A 9,632-nucleotide genomic window follows, 5' to 3' on the forward strand; every position below is an offset into this window, starting at 1 on the left:
TATTATTGTGTGGGAGTCTAAGTCTCTTTGTAGGTCTCTAAGGACTTGCTTTATGAATCTGGGTGCTCCTGTATTGGGTGCATATATATTTAGGATAGTTAGCTCTTCTTGTTGCATTGATCCCTTTACCATTATGTAATGCCCTTCTTTGTCTCTTTTGATCTTTGTTGGTTTAAAGTCTGTTTTATCAGAGAGTAGAACTGCAACTCCTACTTTTTTTTTTTGCTTTCCATTTCCTTGGTAAATATTCCTCCATCCCTTTATTTTGAGCCTATGTGTGTCTTTGCACATGAGATGGGTTTCCTGAATACAGCACACTGATGGGTCTTGACTCTTTATCCAATTTGCCAGTCTTTTAACTGGGGCATTTAGCCCGTTTACATTTAAGGTTAATATTGTTATGTGTGAATTTGATCCTGTCATTATGATGCTAGCTTGTTATTTTGCCCATTAGTTGATGCAGAAAAACAGCAAATTTTACCTCAATTAACAAATCTTCTGGTGATGAGGTTCATTTATACAGTAATTAGTGGACATTAAAATAAAGGAAGTGGCTTCCTCGCTGGGCTCGGAGGTGGTATATTAATCTGTTTTCATGTTACTGATAAAGACATACCCAAGACTGGGCAATTTACAAAAGAAGAGGTTTAATCAGACTCACAGTTCTACATGGCTGAGGAGGCCTCACAATCATGGCAGAAGGCAAGAAGGAGCAAGTAACATCTTACATGGATGGCAGCAGGCAAAGAGAGCTTGTGTGGAGAAATGCCTGTTTTAAAAACCATCAGATCTCATGAGACTCATTCACTATTGCAACAACAGCGCAGTAAAGGCCTGCCCCCATAATTCAATCACCTCCCACTGGGTTCCTCCCATGACATGTGGGAATTGTGGGAGTTACAATTCAAGATGAGATTTGGGTGGGGACACAGCTAAACCATATCAGGTGGCTGGCAGAGACATGGCTAAATGCACCAAGAAGGTAGGAGTCATCAGTAAATATGGGACCCAGTATGGTGCCTTTCTCAGGAAAATGAAGAAAATTGGAATCAGCCTGCAAGTAACATTTTGCTCCTTCTGTGGCAAAACCAAGATGAAGGGATGATGTGGCACTGTGACTCCAGCATGAAAATGGTAGCAGTGGTGCCTGGACTTACAACCCCAAAGTAAAGTCAGCTATCAGAAGACTGAAGGAATTGGAAGACCAGTAGAGGCTCCATTTCAAACATTACTGGCCTATAATAAATAGGTTAACTTATGTGATTATTTTTAAGGGATCATGTGACCCAGCACTGCCTTCCTTGGGCCAGGATGCCCCAGGGCACAACTTCTTCTGCCTTGGGTCCACTGAAGGTGAAAACAGCAACTCCCCAAAGCTGTGCCTCCCAGGTCCATCTTCTGTCACAGACTCTCCACTTTCCAAACCCTCCTTCCTCTCTTGAAGGAGGGAGCCTCCAGTCCCCACCAGCCGTGTAGTCTTTGGCTCTATGAAAGGATAAGGTAACCAACTTATTTACACAAAGTGCTACCTAGCCAATCTTTTGGCTTCTATCTTTAACTGGAGTATGTCTTTTATCATCAACTGCTTAAAGGAGTTTCAGGCCTCAGTAGGAAGAGCTGGAGATGTTCCATTTTCAGGACAAGGGCTCTGGGTCAGTAAGTGCACCTGGAATTGTCCCAGGCCTATCTGCTGATCTTGGGGTTTTTAGGGAACCCTGGGGTAGGGAGCCAGAAGCCTAATGTTTACCTGCTTCTTCCAGCAGGGGTAACCCAGCAGGATTGGGCCTGGTACCAAATGAGCCTGTGGGAGGAGGAACTCCTGCCTCTTTTTGCCAGCCTTTCATATTCACTTCCCTACCTAAAGACAGATCCATCTGCTTCCTGTCTCCTTAAATGAGTCCTTGTCTTGCCTGTCCTTGACCCCAAGACTCTTAGCTACATATATTATCATACCACAGTATTTTAAATCATGTTTAATCATTTCTTGGTACTAAACTTCCTGGCTGATATGGTTTGGCTATTTGTCCCATCCAAATCTCATGTTGAAATGTGATCCCCAGTGTGGGAGGTGGGGCCTAGTGAGAGGTGTTTGGGTCATGGGGTGCATCCCTCATGAATGGCTTGGTGCCCCCCCAATGGTAACGAGTTTATGGGAGATCTGATTGTTAAAACAATCTCAGCACTTTGGGAGGCTGAGGCGGGCAGATCACCTGAGGTCAGGAGTTTGAGACCAGCCTGGTCAACATGGTGAAACCCCATCTCTACTAAAAATACAAAAATTAGCTGGGCATGGTGGTGCATGCCTGTAATCCCAGCTACTTGAGAGGCTAAGGCAGGAGAATCATTTGAACCCTGGAGGCAGAGGTTTCAGTGAGCTGAGATCGGGCCACCACTGCACTCTATCCTGGGCACCACAGCAACTCTGTCTCAAAAAAAAAAAAAAAAAAAAAAGAGTCTGGGACCTCACCTTCTCTCTCTTGCTTCTTCTCTCACCATGTGACACATCTGCTTCCCCTTCACCCTCTGCCATGAGTAAAAGCTCCCTGAGGTCTCACCAGAAGCTGAGCAGATGCTGGTGGCATGCTTGTATAGCCTGCAGAGCCATGAGCCAAATAAAACTCTTTTCTTTATAAATTACCCAGCCTCAGGTATTCCTTTATAGCAATGCAGAATGGACTAATACGCTAGCCTTATTTCCTATCTCTTACCTCCCCTCTACCCCTATGTTTTCTTTGCCTTTTCCCTTTCTCCTTCCCTTTCCCTTTCCATTTCCCTTTTCTTTTCTTTCTTTCTTTTCCAGGTCTCACTGTGTCACCTAGGCTGGAGTGAGTGCAGTGGCATGATCTCAGCTCACTGCAGCCTCTGCCTCCTGGGTTCAAGCAATTCTCCTGTCTCAGCCTCCCAAGTAGGTGGGATCACAGGTGCCTGCCACCACGCCCAGCTAATTTTTACATTTTTAGTAGAGACGGGGTTTCACCATGTTGGCCAGGCTGGGTTCAAACTCCTGACCTCAAGTGATCCACCTGTCTCGGCCTCCCAAAGTGCCGGGATTACAGGTGTGAGACACCACGCCCGGCACCCTCTGTTATTTTTACCTCTACTAATAAAATGTCTGCCAAGGAAATGTGTCATTGAAATCATCCTTTTTGACTTTGTAGGAAAGCCATGGCAGGCATTTTGAGACATAAAATGCAGCATCAGTAACATAACCAGAGCAAAAGGTCTGACTTGAGCATAAGAACTCGAAAGAGAATTAGAAACATATTGTTTCCTTAACTTTAAACTCTGAAGAAGTCAAGGAAGCAATTTAATTTAAGGGCTATTTTTGTCAGGGAATTTGGTAGAGTCAGAAAAGCTGTAAGTCTGAGGGAAAATTCAGTAAAATAAAAGGAAGCTTGTTGTGTAACAATACTATTAAAATGTCAGCACACTTCTTGGAGGTGGACCCAGGCAGTCCAAATGAAAGCAGGGAGGTTAAAATGTCACATTGCTCCGCTAAAGGGAACTGCCCTCCCAAACGTGCTATTTGACTTCTGGTTACTTCTCTCCATAATTCAAGTTATTTATGTACCTTGTAGAATCAAAACAAGGCCATGATGGCCCAATAATAGACTGGCTCATTTTCAGTTTGCAGGAATATAAGTTGGGACTTAGACTTTTCATTTGATTTCTTATTTTTATTTTAATTCTTTCTTTTCTTTTCTTTTTTTCTTTGTGTTTTTTTGTTTTGTTTTGTTTGTTTGTTTTGTTTTGTTTTGTTTTGTTTTTTGAGACAGGGTCTTGCTCTTTTGCCCAGGCTGGAGTGTGGTGGCATGATTGTAGCTCACTGTAGCTGCCACTGCAGCCTCAACCTCTGGGTTCAAGCCATCCTCCCAGCTCAGCCTTTTGCATAGCTGGGACTATAGGCATGTGCCACCACACCCAGCTAATTTGAAAAATTTTTTGCAGAGATGAGGTATCCCTGTGTTGCTTAGGCTGGTCTTGAACACCTAGGCTCAAGCTATCCTCCCGCTTCGGCCTCCCAAAGTGCTGAGATTACAGGTATGAGCCACCATGCCTGGCTTTCATTTCATTTCTTTTTTAAAAAAGAGTGTAATGATTAGTTCAAATCCTAATCTGAAACCACATGGTGTCTAAATAAAATTAAATAAAAATGCCATTGCTGTCAGATTAAACACACCACTCTCCAGCAGATAATCCTGCAGTGGCTTCCCCTTACTGCAAAATTGAGAACCAGTGCCTTTGTCCTGAATTCAAGGATCTCTCTGTTGGGTCTTAACAGCTTCATTGGTTTTGTCTCACTGTTCTGCTTTTGAAAATAACAACCTTGCCAAATGCTGCTTCTCCCAAGAAGACTGCACCATTATCAGCTCCCAAACCAGACCCTCTCCTCTTCTGCATTCACAAGAGTTCGTCTGCCTTCCAGGCATCCCTCTCATTTTGTCTTGCAATATATGCAGTTACTTATCTTTCGATCCACCTTCCAACCCTCACAGTTTAGGCCCTTGGAGCACGAGAACTGATGTTACTTATCTTTTTTTTTTTTTTTTGAGACAGAGTCTTGCTCTGTCACCTAGGCTGGAATGCAGTGGCACCATCTCGGCTCACTGCAACCTCTGCCTTCCATGTTCAAGCAATTCTCCTGCCTCAGTCTCCCTCGTAGCTGGGATTCCAGGCACCTGTCACCACACCCAGCTAATTTTTGTATTTTTAGTAGAGACGGAGTTTTGCCACTTTGGCCAGGCTGGTCTCGAACTCCTGGCCTCAAGTGATCTGCCTGCCTTGGCCTCCCAAAGCACTGGGATTACAGGCATGAGCCACCACACCTGGTGGGGTTTACTTATCTTTGTAATCCCCTGAGTGCTTGAGCAGAGATAACACTCAGTAAATGTATGTTGATTGATGGCAGGTCACAAAAAATATTTTTATAAGGATATTATTAAGAGATTTGTGCTCAAACCATTCATGGAAGTTGTCTGTGCAAATTGTTTAAGCTGTTAGGGATAAGAATTCTGTAGCCTAACCAAGTGAGCCTACTTTTTAATTTAACCATGTTTCAGGACAAAACTTTCATTATTTTGGCAAACCAAAGTATGATTTTTCTGCAATATTACTCCTTTTCTCTAATTTTAGCTTTAATAAAGTTAGAAGCTAGTTGAACAATTAAATTAGAATAAAAAAGGCTAGTAGAACAATTTGGTCTGGATAGGAAAGAATCCAAAGAAAACAAAGGAGACTCGGCTTTGGGGCAGGCAGGACATCCCTGGGTCAACCTTGTTTTCCTACTTAAAAGCAAGCTCGTAGGCCGGGTGCGGTGGCTCACACCTGTAATCCCAGCACTTTGGGAGGCCAAGGCGGGCGGATCACCTGAGGCCAGGAGTTGGAGACCAGCCTGGCTGACATGGTGAAACCCTGTCTCTTCTAAAAATATAAAAATTAGCTGGGTGTGGTGGCAGGTGCCTGTAATCCCAGCTTGGGAGGCTGAGGTAGGAGAATTGCTTGAACCTGGGAGGTGGAGGTTGCAGTGAGCCAAGATCGTGCCATTGCACTCCAGCCTGGGCAACAGAGCAAGACTCCATCTCTAAAATAAAAAATAAAAAATTAAAAAATTAAAGCAAGTTCATGGTTTACTCCACAACTCATTTACTCATTTGACAAAGGCTACCAAACAGCTTCGGTTCTTCTTGTCAGATAAAGATGCATACTCAGGCTGTTAAAAGACCATTTGAGGAGGTCTTCCTTATTTATTTCCCCCACCTTACTCCCAAAAGGATTTGTGTTGGCTTTATACAAATGCACACACTATATCAAACTAAAACAGACGAAGAGATAGGGCAAGGGGAAGATGAAAGTGGAATAGTAAGTTAAAGACAACAGTGAAGTTAGTTCATGGAAATGTATACCAGTAATTCTTGAGCTTCTAAATTTGGCTCTGAGCCTCCTGGGCACCAAGTCAAAGAAGGGAACACATTGGCTACACATTTCACAGAGTGTTTAAAATCAAACCCTAGTTCCCTAGCACCTGTGTGCCAGAGACTGCACCCCCACCTCTCAGCGGTTCTCTTTATTTAGGGTCGGTTATCTGGTGCCTGCCGAGGTGGGCCACATGTGTTTGAGACCATAGAGTAGCAGGGGAACCCTCAGTTAAGCCTGTGGTCCATCTGTCTTTAAGCACAATGCCTATTCTTGACATGAGTCAACCTAGCAAGGCTAGCTTCAAGAAAGAACTCATTCCCCAGGGCAGCATCACATGCAAGATCTTCAGCAGTGGTCATGGTAGTGACAGTTGCCACCAACAATGACCTTAGAAAAGTCAAAAGTGGAAAAACAGTCTTTAACCTCCTCTTGACAATTGACATCTTCCTTGTTTCTGCCCCGCAAGAAACCATGATACTCTCTGGTACCGAAAGCCCAACCCTGCTTCCCCCAGAGTCCTCTGCCAAGTGGCCCTGGCTCCACATTGCTTTTCTTCTTCCTCACATCCTCCCAAAGAAGATGACACATTTCTCTCTCAGATAGCTATTAGGAGGAAACCCATGTAAGTAAAATCATTAATACAATCATGTGCATGACAGATATATAAGCCTGCCAGGAATGGATTTTATTTTTTGAGAATAGCTTTTTAACCCACTTAAAACTCTAATTAACTGACTAGAGGATTGATTGAGTAATAGATTGTGGGTGTGGGTAGCGCAGAGCCAGAGATTTTTTAACAATGGCACTTCCTCTGGTGTCTCTTGAATGCCTTTAACGACCACTTTGTCATCCATCAAAGGCCAAGGAGCTAGCAATTTGACATTGAACTTCTAAAAATTTACAACCATTGCCCTGGTGGTATGTGCAACAGACTGGAGTCACTTAAACCAGTTACCTCTCTAAACCTCAACCTTAATTCATTAAGGGGAATAACAATAGAAGTTACTTGAGGAAATTTGGATATGAAAGTCATTGGCATATACTTTCTCTTCCCTCTTTTTCTATCATTCATCCTCCTTCCTTCACACTCTTGTTAAATGTAACAACCGGTTTCATGCTTGAAATCGAACCTCCTTGGCCAGGCGCGGTGGCTCACGCCTGTAATCCCAGCCCTTTGGGAGGCCGAGGCAGGTGGATCACAAGGTCAGGAGATCGAGACCATCCTGGCTAACACGGTAAAATCTCGTCTCTACTGAAAATACAAAAATTAGCCAGGCGTGGTGGTGGGCGCCTGTAGTCGCAGCTACTCGGGAGGCTGAGGCAGGAGAATGGTGTGAACCCGGGGGGCAGAGCTTGCAGTGAGCCAAGATTGTGCCACTGCACTCCAGCCTAGGTGACAGAGCGAGACTCCGTCTCAAAAAAAAAAGAGAAATTGAACCTCCTTAAAAGCACTTTTCGTCCCATCCTCCCTGCAGTTGCTCTGTTTCTGGACAGTGTAGAGCATTCTCATATATTACTCTACTGTCCACCTTCCATACAAATCTTTCCCATTGGTGTTGTCTCATAATTAAGGCTATCAGCCTGCTGGTAGGCTGGTTTTGCCAAGAAGTTAGATGTAGGGTACTCACTGCTCATCGCTCAAGAGTTATTAGGTTGGTGCCATTAAAAGTAATGGCAAAACCGCAATTACTTTTGCACCAACTTAATACATGGCACATGCCACCTGCTCCAGACTGCTTTGTCCTACATCACCTTGCCAATGGGAATAGAATTGTCAGCGGCATTCATCAAGGGGGAACACCTTGTGATTATTTAAATCGGTTCTATATACTTTGTGTATTAAGGCCCAAATTATGCTTTACTTTCTCTTATGTACAGTTGGGTTTCAGAGTTGAGCATTTGGGTAATTTTGAGCTTCTCAATAAATAATTTCCAAATTTTGAATATATTTTAAAATAATATACAATAGTGACAGAGTGCTTTGGTTGGACAAACCCTCCCAAACAATAATTATGATATCTGGGAAACATTTCATAAAAATGACTATGAGAAAGTTGTGAAAAATAACCAAAAGCTTTGAGAAATTAGATAGGAATCTGCTGTGGTAAGACTCACTCATTTGCAGCAGCTTTTTGCTTTCGCTCACTTCCCAATCTGTGCACAGCTTAAGGACAGCAGAAATTCACACCATCACTGGGTTGACTAGTCAGATGCAAACAACACATTTTATACAGGAGAAGAACAATACATATAACACCTTCTAATAATAGCAAAGGCCATGCTGGGCATGGTGGCTAATGCCTGTAATCCCAGCATTTTGGGAGGCCAAGACAGGTGGATTACCTGAGGTCAGGAGTTTAAGACCAGCCTGGCCAAAATGGTGAAACCCTGTCTCTACTAAAAATACAAAAATTATCTGGGTGTGGTGGTGTGTGTCTGTAATCCCAGCTACTTGGGAGGCTGAGGCATGAGAATCACTTGAACCTGGGAGGCAGAGGTTGCAGTGAACCGAGATGGCGCCACTGGACTCCAGCCTGGGTGACAGAGTGAGACTCCATATCAAAATAATAATAATAGTACAGGCCAGAATAAAATGGAATAACATATTTAAAGAACAGAAAGGAAAAAAATAATTCATTCACTGGAGAATTCTATCCAACATTTAACAAAGTAATAATACCAGCTTTAGACAAAATCCTTTAGAAAATAGAGAAAGGAGAAATATTTCACATCTTCTTTTAGCAGGCCAGTAAAACCCTGATACCAAAATCAGACAAAAGCATTAAATGAAAAGAAATTAAAGATCACTATATGTCATGAACATGACACAATAATTCTGAACAAAATGATACATCATGATAAAGCAGGTTTGCTCCAAGAATGCAAGGTTGGTTTAATATTTAAAAATCAAACAAATGCATTCCTCCCAAGTAACAGAATGACAACACAGATTAACACAGTAGACACAGAAAAAGCATTTGACAGAACTTGACACTCATTCATAGTTTAAAAAAAAAATAACCTCTGAAAACTTGGAATAGAAGAGAACTTCCTCAATCCGATAAATGGCACTTATAAAAAATTTACAACTAATACCTATATCTATTGTTGTAAAGATAAATACCTTAAGAATAGGGAATATCTGCTCTCACCATTTTTAGTCAATATGTACTGGAGGTGTTAGCCATTGTTATAATTGTTGTAAGGCAAGAAAAACAAAATAAAAATTAGAAAAATTAGAAACGAAGTAAAACTGTCCCTATTTGCAGATGTCATGATTGTTTACTTAGAAAAACCCAAGGAACCAACAATAATAACAGCAAAAATCTAAAACTAGAAAATGAATTCAGCAAGACCTCAAGATACAAAATCTATAAAGATATATAAGCATAAAAATGTATATTTCTGTATACTAGCAGGAAATAATTAGAAAATAACATAATAGCCCCAAATAATTTTATTTATAACAGCAACAAATTATAAACTATTTAGGACTAAATTTAATGAAAGATCTCTACATGAATGTAAAACTTCTACACTGAAAACTATAAAATAGGCCAGGCACGGTGGCTCAAGCCTGTAATCCCAGCACTTTGGGAGGCCGAGGCGGGCGGATCACGAGGTCAGGAGATCAAGACCATCCTGGCTAACACAGTGAAACCCTGTCTCCACTAAAAATACAAAAAAATTAGCCGGGCATGGTGGCAGGCGCCTGT

The 9,632-nt window shown here is 42.3% G+C and overlaps 1 pseudogene; it reads left to right on the top strand.

Moving 5' to 3' along the window:
* Nucleotides 1-961: 961 nt before the first annotated feature.
* On the top strand, nt 962-1,457 carry LOC112133890 (large ribosomal subunit protein eL43-like; annotated as a pseudogene).
* The last annotated feature ends 8,175 nt before the right edge of the window (nt 1,458-9,632 follow it).

This window comes from Pongo abelii, chromosome 5 (assembly GCF_028885655.2).
Source record: "Pongo abelii isolate AG06213 chromosome 5, NHGRI_mPonAbe1-v2.0_pri, whole genome shotgun sequence".
NCBI lineage: Eukaryota > Metazoa > Chordata > Mammalia > Primates > Hominidae > Pongo > Pongo abelii.